Raw genomic sequence first — 17,172 nt, forward strand, 5'->3', positions numbered from 1 at the left:
TATCTATTGAGAATAGGAGAAGAAAGGATAGACCTTAGTTACAGAAGGATTTCACTGTAACAGAGATGAGCAATATACAGCCAGCAAATGGTACTTTTCTGTAGACGTCTCATGGCCAAACCACTTCACCCTATCCCCTGTGGACTACTAATGAAACAGAGCATGCCTTGCTGCTATGCTGCATAATATCTTCACACATTTATTAAGAAAAATGCAATGTCATAGATCTGCCAGTCGACAATCAATATAAAAAACAAGTCTTTTTTTTTTAATTAGGGAAGAGAAAAAATGTGAATCCTAAGTAGTATTGACTCTATACTACATTTTAAACTAATTTTCCCTAAACCACTGTATTGTAACAATATTTGTCAATACTTATTATACATTGGTCATAACTTTATTTTCCAATTCTTATGACAACATATTTAATTTTGAATATATTATTCAAGTGTGGCTCACAAACACAAAATTTTCTTCTTGTTCTTACCACTTTATATTGGAAGTGATGTTGTATGTTTGGTTTTTTTTTGTTTTGTTTTACTAATTTCTAGAACCACAATAGTATAGCTTTGATAATATTTATCTAATTATCTATAGTAGTTTGACTTTATAATTATAGTCTATTTAACTATTTTTAAAATTTATCATACCATTTCCTTCCAAATTATAAACTTCTTTCTATGAAAGGTCCCACTTTGTGAAAAATACTTTTTTCTTGCTAAATCTTCAAAAGTGAAAATAATGGGTCCAAGGGAATAATTATTTTTTGATGTTTATTTCTTATCAAATTGATGAGTCATGTACATTTATAACATAACAAATAGATATATATGTGTGTGTGCACAGTTTATGTGTATACGAACCAATTCATAAAATTGGTATATATGATTTTATGCTTTTTATTTTATTGAGTTAGTAAATGATGAGTCCTCATTGTAATTGCAATATATATTTATTCATTTAGTTTCAATTGATTTTGAAAATTTTCTTGTGTGTGTGCTATATTAACATTCTTGTTTTGGATTTTTTTTCATGCTACACTTACCCATTTATTATTTCTGATCTTTATATTTTTTACATATTTGACTTATTGATATATTTGACCTTTAACAATTTATTCTTAAAAATCCATTAATTCTCTTATAGTTCAATGCTGTGGCCATAAATTACACATTTGAATTTACACAACTTTCACTGAGTAATTTTGGTTATTAAGAAATATTATCACTCCACATAATTTGTTTTGTACTTTCATTTATCTTTTTACTGGTTGTTTTTGTCTTTTAAATGTAAATTAGAATTACATTTTCAACTAGATTAAAAATATTTTATCTTTGTGTCTACATATAGTCCTGCAGCTGTATTTAATAAGCAATAAATTGTCTCTCATTCTGAAAAGATACTTAATTAGATATTATGTTCTCAGCTAGACCTGATTCACCACAGCAATGAAAGTAAATATAATTGTTTTCCAGAGATAACAACTGTTCTCATTTTTATAGTTTTATAATATACTCTAATATTTGAATTTTTTTATCCCTGCTTATATTTTTAATAAACACACTCTATTAATTGCATGATAATGGGTCCTATGGAGATTTTCAGGAGTAAGTAATGATTCTTCAATAGAGAAACTCTGACAGGAGATGTTTAATAAATAGAGCAAAAATAAACTGAAATGAATGTAAAAAGTGTGCATGTAAAAATTATTTCTTTGTTTTAGGTGACCATCTTTTTTCACTTAGTTATTTAAAAGAGAATTATTTCTCTTTTCTCACTTTTCTAGTTAGCCAATATTTTCAAACTGTGATTTTTTCAGGTAACAAAGCACCAGAATTTCATAAACTAATATACATTAAATTGTCCCAGTATTTCAGTCACCCTATAGATAAATGTTTTACCTCTCCCATAGGTTTAGCCTATCCCATAGCATATCTGGACTCTCTACTTCAGGAAAATGAAGTATACAAATTGGGTATATTGAACAGATAACCCCTTGTTGCAATATTTCTGGTAACCACACATCTGTATATTCAGAAAATACATCTCCTTCATTTTCATTGTCAGGGTCTTGACTTGTCTGTCCATCACAATATCCTAACCCTTAGTGATATGTGCAAACACGTGATTCAGGCCCAGACAATATTGCTCCATCTTTCTGGCCACAAATACTGACCCAGCAATGTGCATACATTCAAATCAGGACCACCCATTCTCTTCCTTTCGATTTTTAGAAGTTAATCTAGTTGGCAAATCAAGAAGTAACAAATTTCTCTTTCAGGTGAAATATTCAACTTAGCAAAGACTTCTGTTACTCTTCATAGTGTTTGAGAACCCATTGAATCAATATTTAAAATTAGTTGTCACATACAAATATTAATACTAATAGAAAAATCCCTAGATTTTGAAATAACAAACATACATTTTCCCATGGATTATCAGATGGAGCTGAGCCACTCCTGTGTTTCTCACCCAGGAATGGCTTTCTACCATTGGCCACCCTTCTCAACTGTACATTTTCATTTATGTGCATTAGCAGACAGGTCTCTGTGAATACTGAATTTGCTATTCGTTTAAAGAGAAGACTTTATTATGTCCTTAGTAACCATTCATATAGTTTAACTAGGGAGTGCTATTATATGTATAATGTTAAGATTTTTGATACCTATGTACAGGAAGACTGAAATTGTATATGGATTTATAATCCATTTACCAATGTACAAGAATGTGCATTCTCTTTCCTGCTTTGCTAACGTTGTCCAGTTAACTTAAAAAATATTTTACTTACCTTGTACCAATGATAAGAAATTTTTAAATGCATTTTTCTACATTTTAACATTGTGTTCTTTTTTTTTTTTTTTTTTTTTTTTTTTTTTTTTTTTTGGCGGTACGCAGGCCTCTCACCGTTGTGGCCTCTCCCGTTGCGGAGCACAGGCTCCGGACGCGCAGGCTCAGCAGCCATGGCTCACAGGCCCAGCCGCTCCGCGGCATGTGGGATCTTCCCGGACCGGGGCACGAACCCGTGTCCCCTGCATCGGCAGGTGGACTCTCAACCACTGCGCCACCAGGGAAGCCCAACATTGTGTTCTTGAACTTAATCAGTCTTTATATTAGAGTGTTTGTATCTTTTTGACAGATTATTTTTTTAACATTGAGCATATTAAATTATTTTGTATGCATATGAGAATTGTGTTTATTTTTTCTGCTACCTCATAGTATTTCATGCGTCAGAATTTGGAAGTAGCAGAGATAAAAGCACTGGATTACAAAAATAGTAAGTTGTGTTTATTATGCATATAAAAATGGTTCATTATCTAGGAGCTTTTAAACTAACAATGGAATGAGGCTCAGAGGAATATTGTTATAAGACAACTTATAGAGTGGGAGCACAGAGGCTCTTTATTATTTACAGTGATTGGTTATAAAATTAGAGCTTTCCAAGAGGTAGATAGAGGATTGGTTAAAGTGGTTACCTCATAGCTATTTGGGGGAACAGTTTGTTTTGGTTATGATTTCCAGAGGCATTTAAAAGAAGTGGTCTATGATAAGTTTTGCTTGTTGTACAGAATAAGCTAAATTAAGTTTTGCATGTATGTCTTAATTGGTTTTGCCTGCTCAGGTAATTTTCAAGTCTGGTATCTATTTGTACTTGATTTTAACACTTGGTTTGACTTCAGATATGGACATAAGGCCACCAAAATATATTTACAAGTTATTACAAAGAAATAGCTTAAGAAATAAATAAATGTGAGCTTAAGAGATTCTCTTTTTACCCATAACTTAGATATAAAGAAAGAAGAAAATATCAAACCTCAAGAAGAGATTGCTGAATTTTAACTATCACTTTACAATGCCACCACTAAGTGAACACAAAAAAATTATATGCATTCATGCTTAACAGTGTGGGCACTTAATTGTATTTAAAATGTTAACATTTAATCACACTCTGAGTCATATCATGTAGGATGACCAGTGTTCAACATATGTTCAAATTAAGATTTATCTCTCTGGAGAGTATTTTGTTCCATTTAGTTTTTAGTATCTTACTGTTAATTTATTTGGATATGTTTTGAAATTTCTCTTCTCTAATTTGGATGTTGACACATCTGCTTTTGCTATTATTTATTTTTGTTTTATGAAAGGCTATTTACCTAGGTACAGCTTAACTATGACCCTTTCATTTTTATATATTGCTTGGAATTAACTCCTTAGTCCATAGATATGTAACTATGCCATTAAAAGTTATTACTCTTCTACTAGAAAACTTTTACAGAGAGTTTTTAATTTTTAAGATATTGACAACTTTAAACTTCAAAGTTTTACTTGGGAGAAATGTTCACCATGTTTCTGTCTATTCATGCAGTTTCTAACTTTACAGAAAATAATGTGACATGAATTATAATAATTTGTTGAGAATTTGGAAAAAATAAACAATTCATTTTTTGTGAATATTTCTTAGATGTTAGAAAATATACAACTCCCATTATTTTACAAAATGCTTATGATTTATTATTAATTTTGTGTATCACTTAAAATAAAAGGTATCTTAATTAAAAAGGAAGAAATAGAACTATCATTATTTGCATATGACATGATTTTATATATAGAAAACCTTAAAGACTCCATCAAATACTATTAGAAATAATAAATACAGTAAAGTTGCAGAGTACAAAATGAATAAAAATCTGTTGCATTTATATATACTGATGATGGTATAGCAAAAAGGGAAAGTAAAATCCCATTTACAATCACAACAAAAAGTATAAAATACCTAGGAATAAATTTAGCCAAGGAGGTGAAAAACTTGGTCACTGAAAACTATGACATTGCTGAAACAGATTTAAGAAGACACAAATAAATGGAAAGATATTCTATGCTCATGGATTGGGAGAAGTAATATTGTTAAAATGCCCATAGTATCTACAGATTCAATGCAATTCTTATCAAAATTCCAAGAATATTTTTCAGAAAAACAGAAGCAAAAATTATAAAATTTATATGGATTCACAAAACACCCTGAATATACAAAGTAATCACACTCCCTGATTTTAAGCATATTACAAAGCTATAGGAATCAAAATAACATGATATTGGCCAAAAAAAGATATACAAGTTAATAAAACAGAATTGAGAGCTCAGAAATAAACCCACACATATATGGACAATTAGTTTATGATGAAGGAGCCAAGAACATAACGATGAAGACAGGATAGTCTCTTTAATAAATGATGTTAGGAAAACTGGACAGCCACATACTAAAAAATAAAACTAGACAACTATCTCACACCATATACAAAAATCAACTCAAAATGGATTAAAGCCTTGAATATAAAACCTAAATTTTAATTTTTAACCAAATATAAATTGAAAATATATGTATCTGTTCTGTCTTGTTTCCTTCTACTTAACATTTTGCTTGTGAAGTTTTCCCCAAAGTTTTTATTTTAATTATAATTTATTTTTTACCTTTATAAAGTTTTATAGCATTAATATACATAAATTATTCAACTTTCAAATGTATTGGACTTTGGAGTGTTTTCTGTTCTTAACTGTTGTGAACAACTTCACTATCAATACTCGTATACATATATCTTGGTACAAATAGACATGAATTTTAAAAAATTATGCCTGTGAGTAGAATTGCTAGGGAGAAGGTACACACATCTTAAAATTTATGATGTGTATTAAATTTCTAAGGTTACCATAAAAAATCAACACACACTTTGATGAATTAAAACAGAAATTTATTCTCTCACAGTTCTATAGGCCAGACATTCTATTTCAAGTTTTTGACAGGGCCAGGCTACATGTAAAGGTCCTAGTTGGCTATCCTTCTTAGACTCTTTCAGCTTCTGATTGTTCCTCATGTTCCTTGGCTTGTGCAGCATAACTCCAATCCGTCCTTTTCTTCACATGGTCTTCATTCTTCTGTACATTTTAATGTGTCCTTTTCTCTCATAAAAACATTACTCATTTGATTTAGAACCCACTCTAAATCCAAGATGATTTCCTCTTAAGATCCCAAAGTAAGTACATATGCTAAGCCCTACTTCCAAAGGTCCCATTCTCATGTTCTGAGGGAACATGAATTTTGGGGGGAAATATTTCAACCCACTATACTAGGTAATATCAAACTAGTTTTCTAAATTGTTTTACTAGTTCAACACATTCTAGCATGAGTTCCTTTTATTTCACAACCTTAAAACATGCATGATTTTTAAAATAATATATTTCTGCCGATATAGTGAGTGTATTTGTATGATATTGTTGCTATTTATTTTGCCTATTTTTGATTACTAGTGAAGTTGTGAAATTCCTCACATGTTTACTGTATGTTTTTATTTCATTGTTTCAGAGTTGCATTTTAAACAGTTTGCCTCTTTTTATGTTTTTTATTCTTTTTTAAGTTTTTAATTAATTTTTATTGGAGTATACTTACTTTACAAAGTTGTGTTAGTTTCTTGCTGTTCAGCAAAGAGAATCAGTCATACATGTACATATATCCACACTTTTTTAGATTTCCTTCCCATTTAGGTCACCACAGAGCACTGAGTAGAGTTCCCTGTGCTATACAGTAGATTCCCATTAGTTAAATATTTTATACATAGTAGTGTATATATGTCAGTCCCAATCTCCCAGTTCATCCCACCCCCTTCCCCCCTTGGTAACCATAAATTTGTTCTCTACATCTGTGACTTTATTTCTGCTTTGCAAATAAGTTCATCTCTATCATTTTTCTAGATTTCATATATAAGTGATATTATATATTTGTTTTCTCTTTCTGACTTACTTCACTCTGTATGACAATGTCTAGGTCCATCCAAGTCTCTGCAAATGGCACTATTTCATTCATTTTTATGGCTAATATTCCATTGTATATATGTACCACATCTTCTTTATCCATTCCTCTGTCAGCTGCTTCCATGACCTGGCTATTGTAAATAGTGCTGCAATAAATATCAGGGTGCATACATTCTTTCAAATTATGGTTTTCCCAGGATATATGCCTAGGAATGGGATTGCTGGATCATATGGTAATTCTATTTTTAGTTTTTTTAAAGGAATCTCCCTACTGTTCTCCATAGTACCAATTTACATTCCCACCAACAGTGTTGGAAGGTTCCCTTTTCTCCACACACTCTCCAGCAATTATCGTTTGTACATTTTTTGATGATGACCATTCTGACTTGTGTGAGGTGATACCTCATTGTAGTTTTGATTTACATTTCTCTAATAGTTAGTGATGTTGACAATTTTTTCATGTGTTTGTTGGCCACCTGTATGTCTTCTTTGGAGAAATGTCTATTTAGGTCTTCTGCCCATTTTTGGATTGGGTTGTTTGTGTTTCTTTTGATACTGAGCTGCATGGGTTGTTTGTATATGTTGGAGATTAATCCCTTGTCAGTCACTTCATTTACAAATATTTTCTCCCATTCTGAGGGTTGTCTTTTTATTTTGTTTATGGTTTCCTTTGCTGTGCAAAACCTTTTGTTTCATTAGGTCACATTTGTTTATTTTTTTTAATTTTCATTACTGTAGGCAGTGGGTCAAAAAAGATCTTGCTGTGATTTATGTTAAAGATTGCTCTGCCTATATTTTCCTCTAAGAGTTTTATAGTATCCAGCCTTACACAAAGATCTTTAATCCATTTTGAGTTTATTTTTGTGTATGGTGTTAGGGAGTGTTCTAATTTCATTCTTTTACATGTAGCTGTCCAGTTTTCCCAGCACCACTTATTGAAGAGTCTGTATTTCTGTAGTGCATATTCTTGTCTCCTTTGTTGTAGATTAGGTGGCCATAGGTGTATGGGTTTATCTCTGGATTTTCTATCCTGTTCCATTGATCTATATCCCTGTTTTTGTGCCAGTACCATAATGTTTTGATGACTGTAGCTTTGTAGTATAGTCTGAAGTCTGGGAGCCTGAGCTAATCTCCTTTAAAATGTATGTGTCTATCTATGTGTGACAAATACTGATAGAACTGCAAGGAGAAATAGGTGAATCCACTATCATAGTTGGAGGTTTTCCATGCCTGTCTCAGAAAGGGAAAGGTCCAGCAGGCAGCAAATCAGTAAGGACTTAGTTGAACCCAACAACAGCATCAGTCAACTGGATATAATGGATATCTACTGATTACTTCATACAACAACAGCAGAATACACATTTTTTACAAGCTCATATGGAACATGAAGCAAGACAGACCACATTCTGCGGTGTAAAACACACATAAGCTAGGGCTTCCCTGGTGGCGCAGTGGTTGAGAATCTGCCTGCTAATGCAGGGGACACGGGTTCGAGCCCTGGTCTGGGAAGATCCCACATGCCGTGGAGCAACTAGGCCCGTGAGCCACAAATACTGAGCCTGCGCGTCTGGAGCCTGTGCTCCGCAACAAGAGAGGCCGTGATAGTCAGAGGCCCGTGCACCGTGATGAAGAGTGGCTCCCGCTTGCCACAACTAGAGAAAGCCCTCGCACAGAAACGAAGACCCAACACAGCCAAAACTAAATAAATAAATAATTTTAAAAATATATTTAAAAAAACACACATAAGCTAAAGAAAGAAGTGCATATTAAATCCAAAGTAAGCAGAAGAAAATAAATAATTAGAATCAGAGCAGATGTCAATAAAATTGAAAATAGAAAATCAGTAGGAAAGGTCAATATAACCAAAAGCTGGTTCTTTGGAAAAAAAATCAATAAAACTGATAAGTCTCTACTTAGGCTAACTAAGAAAAAATAGTGATACAGACATTATTAATATCAGAAATGAAAGAGCGTAGGGCATTGCTGTAGAGTCTATGTACTTTAAAAGAAGAATAAAAGAATACTATGGACAACTCTATGACCACAAGTTTAATAACTTAGATGAAATGGGCCAATTCACTAAAAGTCACAATTTGTCAAAACTCATAAAAAAAAGAAATCGACAGTCTGAATAGACTTATCTTTGTTACCGAAATTGAATCAATAATAAATAACCTTTCGAACTACAAAGCATCAGACCTAGACAGGTCTGCTGTTGAAGTCTCCCAAACATTTAAGGAGTAAATTAGACACGTTCTCTACAATCTCCTTTAGAAGGTAGAAGCAGAGATGATACTTCCGGGGACTTCCCTGGTGATGCAGTGATTAGAAATCCTCCTGCCAATGCAGGGGACATGGGTTCCATCCCTGGTCCGGGAAAATCTCACATGCCATGGAGCAACTAAGCCCATGTGCCACAACTACTGAGCCTGTGCTCTAGAACCCTTGAGCTACAACTACTGAGCTCATGTGCCACAGCTACTGAAGCCCACATGCCTAGGGCCCGAGCTCCACAACAAAAGAAGCCACTGCACTGAGAAGCACACGCACTGCAATGAAGAGTAGCCCCTGTTCACCACAACTAGAGAAAGTCCACACGCAGAAATGAAGACCCAATGCAGCCATAAATAAATTAAATAAATAAATAAATAAATAAATAAAAAGTGATGATACTTCCTACCTCATTCTATGAAGCCAGCATTACCCTAATACCAAAACCAAAGATGCTACAAGAAAAGAAAACTTCATATCTCATGAATATAGATTCAAAAATCCTCAAGAAAGTATTAGCAAATTAAACCCAACAATGTATAAAAAGAATTATACATCATATCCAAGTGAGCTTTTCCCAATTTATGTAAGGCAAGTTCAACTTTTAAAACATAGTTGATGTAATCCATCATACCAACAGGCTAAAAAAGAAAATCACATGATCATATCAATAGATGTGGGGAAAGTATTTGACAAAATCTAACACCCATTCATGATAAAAACTCTCAGTAACTAGGAATACCTTGACTTGCAGAATACCCACAAAAACCTACAGCTAAAATCATACTTTATGGTGAGAAACTTGAAGCTTTCCCAGTAAGATCAGGTATTAGAAAAATGACATCCCCTTTCACAACTTCTTTTCAACATTATACTGGAATTTCTGCTTAATGCAATAAGACAAGATAAGGAAATAAAAAATATCAAGGAAGGAATAAATAAAAATACATTTGCTACAGATGACATGATTGTCTATGTATAAAATCTGAAAGGACTGACAAAGAAAACCTTTTGGGATGAAGAAAGGTTTTTAGCATGGTTACAGGATAGAAGATTGATATAAAATGTCGATTGCTTTTTATATACCAGCAGTCAGCAAGGAAAAATTAAAAACACAGAACCATTTACATAAGTACCCAAAATGATATACATGGGTATAAATCTAACAAAATATGAACAGGAAGCCTACAAAACTCTAATGATTAAATCAATGAAGAACTAAATAAATGGAGTTATTCCATGTTTGTGGGTAGGACTACTCAATATTGTCTTGATATTAGTTTCTTTCAACTTATTTTCTAGATTCACTTAAATTTCGATCAAAATCCCACCAAGTAATTTTGTAGATATCAACAAACTAATTCTAAAGTGTATGAGGAGTGACAATAACTTTATGGCAGTGTAACACATTCATCCTTTTTGTTCCCCCTATTAAACAAGTAATTCTACATCTATCTGCAAAGGAATGTGCTCCTGTGGGTATTATGAAATCCAGCACCATATGCCAAGGAACCCAGGAGGAGTCTTGCCCACCTGTGCATCCAATAATAGGCAGACAGAACTCAGTACAGGCTGCAGAACCAGTGGAGTCAGAAAACACCTCAACCACTCTCATTCACAGTTGGGAAAAATTTGGAGAATGCTGACTTGGGAAGATACCTATGGATGAGGCTTTGTGGAAGTCCAACTTTACTGAAGGGATATTCCAGCACAATATGGAGCAAAACATGTATAAGTATATTACACATTTGTATATGTATATATACATATACATAAATATATATATATTTGAATGCTATATATATATATATATATATATTTGAATGCAATGGAGAGAGTAAAAATGAGCTTTGCCAGTAAAAGGGAGCACTTACTATAAGCCAGGCAATCTTCTATGCTTTTTACATTTATTTACTCACCAACTCTAAAAAGAATGATTTGAAGTTGGCACTCTTATTATCTCTCACTTACAGAAAAGGACACTGAGGCAGATGTATGTTAAGTAAGTCATCGTATTCTAGGAGTAGAACTAATTTTGAAACCCAGGAAATGGGGCTTAGAGTCTTTATCCTTCACTGCCGATACTGCCTCTAATTCCAATGACAGGAAAGATAAATCACAACCCAACTACTGATTCTTCTCAAGACACAAGTTCTTAAGCTCCTGCTAAAACCTTAAAGGCCCCAAATGGACTCCATGAATAACCATTTCATAGTATTTATATGCAGAATACTTATCTACTCTTTATCTCAAAGATACACTTCACTCATTTGATCATTATTCTTGAGGTAGTGTTAAAGTATCTGAGTAGATAAGTAATGTATGAGGCGATAAAGTATTACTAAAGCAATATGCACATAAAGTTAATCTCTCCCCCCACCCTCTCTCTCCCTCTGTCTCTGTCTCTCTGTCTCTGTCTGTCTGTCTGCCTGTGTGTGTCTCTCTCTCAGATAGGTCTGGTAAAAAAGACATTTTATTTCTCTTCCAAAATACTATATACTGCTTGAGGGGAAAAATTCACAAAATTTTATAACGGATGATACAACCTGAATGCAATAATTCACATACATGTTCAGAAACCTCTAATAAATTGCAATTCCAAGAACATATCACATTCAAAGAAAATTATGTTTGAGGACACAAACCAGAAGTCTTACAGGGAGATACAGAGGAGTAGATTGAAAACATCTTGGGCTACAGTCTCAATCTCCCCTGTCACAGTCCCTTAGCCAACAAGATACAATCACAAGATCTTAGAAAGCTCACTTACCTTTACATAGTTTTCTTATCTAAAATGATAATAGTCAAACTACTTTACAGATATGTTTTAATATTTTATTAATATGAAAGAAAGTTGGTAAATATAAAAGTTTATAGGTATGTTACATAAAACTTACGTGACATACAAATGGAATGGGAAAATAAGCCCATGAGACTAAGCATTCTAGTCTAGGAAAATTCTGAAGGAAAAAGAAAAAAGTCTAATGAGGAGAAATTATCCTTAACATATATCCAAACATACACTAAAAATATAATAACTAAAACATGACCATTGACAAGGCATTTGGGGTTGGGGAGTGTGGATACCTAAATTACTCCATTCACCAAAACTAATTACAAATCAAATACTTAAAAACGTTAAAAACTACAGCCATTATAAGAAAGCATGATCATTGTTCAATACATCTCTCTCTCTCTTTCTCTCTCTCTCTCTTTTTTTTTTCCTCATCATCTTGGATTTAGGTAGATCTCACTAGGCAAGTTGCAATTTTTGAAAGCCATATTGTTTTTCAAATCTATACTATAGAAAGATGACTAACAAAGTCTAAAGAATAATGTCAGTACTAGAGAAATTCAACATGAAAATTGAAAGGCTACCTTGTTTAATATGTTTTTCAAAAATGGCAAGAAAAGATGTAACAAAATAAAAGAAGGTAATGCTTGAAGAGCAGTTCACAGAAAAACAATTATTTACAACGTGACTTAAAAACATCAGAATTGTTCTCACTGATGATTGAGTATATAAAATTAAAATGTAGATATAAAGATATTTGCTTTTTTAGATATGTAAATATTTAAAGGTATGATATATACAGAGATGGGAAGTGTGGGGAAATGAGCCCATTAATTCTTGATAGGAATTTAAATTGGTATAGTATCTTCGACAGGATCTTAGAAAAGATAATTAATTGCGAATAACATATATTTTGACATTCTTCATGTTATTTTAACAAAAGAAATATCTATCCTCCATAAAATTACATGTTTAAGTTACATGTTTAAATTACATGTTTTTTTTGACCCATTAATTCTGCATATTGAACTATTTCCTGCATTTATTATTGCACAACATGTAATATAAATCCTCCATAATCTTCATTATAGCATTGATTGAAATGGATAATACTCAGAAACAATGTATATGTCCAAAGTTATTGAAATGATTTTATAAACGATTTAATAAATACGCCTTATGAGCTGGAAACAAACAATGACTAAATGAAAATAGTATATGTTATGTGGCTTCACTTGGAAATTTTTCCCAAAATCTTATTAATTTCAAACAAGGAGAAGGCAAAATATAATATATAGTGAGATTTTATAATAAAATCTCATGTTTGATAAAAACATGATAACCCATGTTTTTGGTCACAGAATCTCTCTATATATGAATATTTACATTAAAATAGAAACAATATCTAGAAGTATATAGACTGAACTGTCAAAAAGACTCACTTCTAGAGCATGAGATGGAGTTTAAGGGAGACTTTAATGTTTACCTATCCTTCGTTTATAAAGTAATAATCAATATTCATGAGTCATTAAGAAATTAGAAAAAAAAGAAATTAGAAAAGAATACATATACATGTATGCATATAAGATATGATATTTAGGAAAATTCCCTATGAATGATTTTCTGTCTTTTAAAAAAATCTCTTAATATATCTTTTTAATTTTGTTATTCCCTCTTTACAGAAATCATTGCCTCATTGCCCTTAAGTGTTTTTTTTGTTGTTGTTTTGGGTTGTTTTTGTTTTTTTTTTTTGGTAATTATCAAACTGAAAGGGAGAAAAGTAGGAAGAAAGACAGGAAGTTAGGAAAGAAAAAAGACTGAAAGGAATTTTCCATCTCCATAGTAACACCAGTGTTTTAAAACAAACTGCTGCACAATTTCACAGTCTTAAAACTGTAAATCCCGTGCAACACGAGAAAATTGAGAATGAGGAGCTGAAAATGAGCCAAATGCAGTGAAAGGGCATGAGTTTGGTTTTCAAAAGAACTGGAGTTCCAATCTCCGGAATCGTTTTCACAACTTTGATGTGGAGGTGAGAATGGCTTCTTCACGGGAAGGTTTGAGACAATTGAAAGAAAACGTTCTTGCTAATAACTCACAGCTTGCCAGGTTTTAACCAAGGTGTTGCCCCTTTTCTCCTCTTGGAACAAGACTGGAGCACTTGTCTTAGCCACTGGGGATCTGGGATGGATGTTTCTAGTACACACCTCTGTCCATGGAAGAAACCTGTCTCTCAGATGGGATACAGAGTACCTTCACTTTCTAAATGGCCCTGGGAAGGGACAAATAGTTTCTCCCCTTAAATTAAAACTTTGGAAGGAATATAATCAGTTTTCTTTTCTCTGTTTGAGGTCCTTCTCAGCATACTGTTCTAGTATTAACAGTCTCCCCACCCTTTCCACTTCTCCACCTGCAGTTTACACTTCATAAGTACCTTCTATAGTCCCTGTGAATATCTTCATATTTAATTTAATTGTGTACTTGTTCTTGCACACAATGAGTTTTACTGTATGTCATGTGGATCTGTCATCACTCTCTTGGTGAGGGGAGAGATCGGGCAATAACCATTCATTCATCTTATGTACATGGGCATAGCTTGGAAGCTCAAAGAATGAACTATTAGGGACTTCCCTGGTGGTCCAGTGGTAAAGAATCCGCCTTACAATGTAGGGGACGTGTGTTCGATACCTGGTCGGGGAATTGGGATCCCACATGCCACAGGGCAGCTAGGTCTGCACACCACAACTACTGAGCTCGTGCACCGCAACTAGAGTCCACATGCCGTAAACTACAGAGCCCATGCGCTCTGGAGCCTGTGCGGCACAACTGCAGAGCCCACACGCCCTGGAGACTGCGTGCCACAACTAGAGAAGCCTGCACACTGCAATTAAAGAGAAACCCATGCACCACAATAAAAAGCCCGTACGCCCCAACGAAAGATCCTGCATGCCTCAACGAAGATCCCGCATGCCGCAACTAAGACACAACACAGCCAAAAATAAATTAATTAAATAAATAATAAATAAATCTTTTTTAAAAAAGAGTGAACAATTAATTGCTTAATGTGGTAGTACAAGTCTTCTCAGCCTTGGGGAAACACTTTCTCTTCATTGCTCAAAGTTAGAAAAACTGAAAGGCGGTAACAAGTGCTAAACTGGAGAGATCTGAGCTCTCCCCCCACACATGGGCAATGACTCATGGAAAGGTCAGGAAATGAATCCAATGACTGACAACTCACAGCTTTTCAGATATGATTTTGCATGAGTAGGAGACAGCAGAGCAGATCACCTGCATTAAGACTATTGATTTGTAAAACATTTAATTTGTGTATTTAGGAAAGTGTGTGCTAACAGTGTACCAAAAGGTAAACTTTATTTTCCCTGTAGATGCTGGTCAGAGTGTGAGCACTGTTGTCCCCAAATGCACCATTCCACCTCAGAAATGCCCACACTCAAACAACAAATCAAAGAAATTATTTTGCATTGGTAAATTTATTGCTTTCTTGTGATTAAAAATATGAGTTTTATGTATGTATTTGTCTATAAATTTGTGTCTTGGTATATCAGTCATAATCCACAAATTTTCCAAGAGCAAGGAGGATGTTTCCCATTTTCTATTTTTCTATTTCTTTGATGCATTTCCTATGTTTTTTAAACTTAACAAAACAACAAAGAAGTGCAAACTTATGAGTAGAGCTCCTTTTATGGAGGTTCTGAGACCCAGTTTCCAACATGGTGGATGGGGAGGGTCCCCACACCAACAAACCTTGGACAGCAGCAGTGTGTCTAAGAGTACAACTCAATTCTGACACTAACTACCCAGGCAAAGTATCAGATTCCACAGGTTAAGTGTTCAGTCCTATAAGATTTCCTCAACGCCCTAACCACTTCAGAAGCCAGTTGCAAACCCAAGCTGTTACCTGTGCTTCTGACCAATTGGCTACAGACTGGAGGTTCTATCAATCCCCTCCTTGGACTTCAGATTCCAGCCACAAGTCCAGGTTGTTACCTGTGCTTCTGAGCAGCTGGCTATAAATCAGAAGTTCCCATGACCCCCTCCTCAGGTTAGATTAATTTGTTAGAGTGACTCATAGAACACGGAAAAACATTTTACTTACTAGACCACCAGTATATTTTAAAAGGATATAACTCAGGAACAGCCAGGTGAAAGAGGTGCATAGGGCAAGCATGTTGGAAGGGCATTCTCCTTGTATCTCTATGTGTTCACTGACCCAGAAGCTCTCCCAAACCTGTCCTTTTGGGGTTTTATGGAGGCTTCATTCATAGATATGATTGATTGATTACATCATTGTCTACTGGCTATTGATTCAACCTCTATCCCCTCTCCCCTCCGCAGAGGTCTAGAGGTGAGACTGAAAATTCCAGCCCTCTAATCACATGGTTGTCCATTGGCAACAGTCTCCATCCTTAGGTGCTTTCCAAACTCACCTTGTTAATATAACAAAAGACATCTTTATCACTCTCAACACTTTGGAAATTCCAAGGGTTTGGGAGCTGTGAGCCAGGAACTGTGGATGAAGACCAACATATGTGAGAAATATATGTTTGGTCATCTGAATGACCAAACATATATTTCTTACAAGTCACAATATCACAGCTCCTAAATCCAGAAATCTACTCACCGTTTTTACTTGTATGCCACCAGGTATCATTAAAAATCAGAAGCCAAAATGTGTGGATCTAATGGGAGGATTTCCACGGGATTGTGTGATCTCTTCTTCCCTCCTGTGTGCACACAGGTGGTCCAGCCAGGTGCAATTCCTGATGTGGGAGGAAATGAAGGCATTTCTCCTGGTCTTGACCCATTCCTCTATAAATGAAAGGGGCCATGATATTTGTGCAGAGGAGCATATGGCAATGACAGTAAAACGCAGCTCTCCTGAGGAAAGACTGAGAGGGACCCTGATGGTGGTTTGGGTTTCTCAACAGCCCCAAGCTCTGGTGAAACTTCTAAACCCACAGGGGTCATTAGTACATACACTGACGTGTGCTGTAGGTATACATCACAACAAACTCTATGATCTCCCCTAGGGTCCAGACAGAAAATGAGCCCCATGAAAATTTGTCCCTTGATATGGAAAGAATTTATTACTTCATGTAAGTAAAATCAGGGACTCAATCCATTTTTGTTCTATAAACATAAATACTGATGGATCATTTGCTTCCTTCCTCTTTTCCCAAGAATTATTATGTAACTAAAAAACAACTGAGGTATAATCAGTCCCATCCCACTTGGAAAGAATCACTTTTTTTCCCCTTAGACCTACTGAAAATGGGGCAGAAGTA

Source organism: Tursiops truncatus, chromosome 3 (assembly GCF_011762595.2).
Source record: "Tursiops truncatus isolate mTurTru1 chromosome 3, mTurTru1.mat.Y, whole genome shotgun sequence".
NCBI lineage: Eukaryota > Metazoa > Chordata > Mammalia > Artiodactyla > Delphinidae > Tursiops > Tursiops truncatus.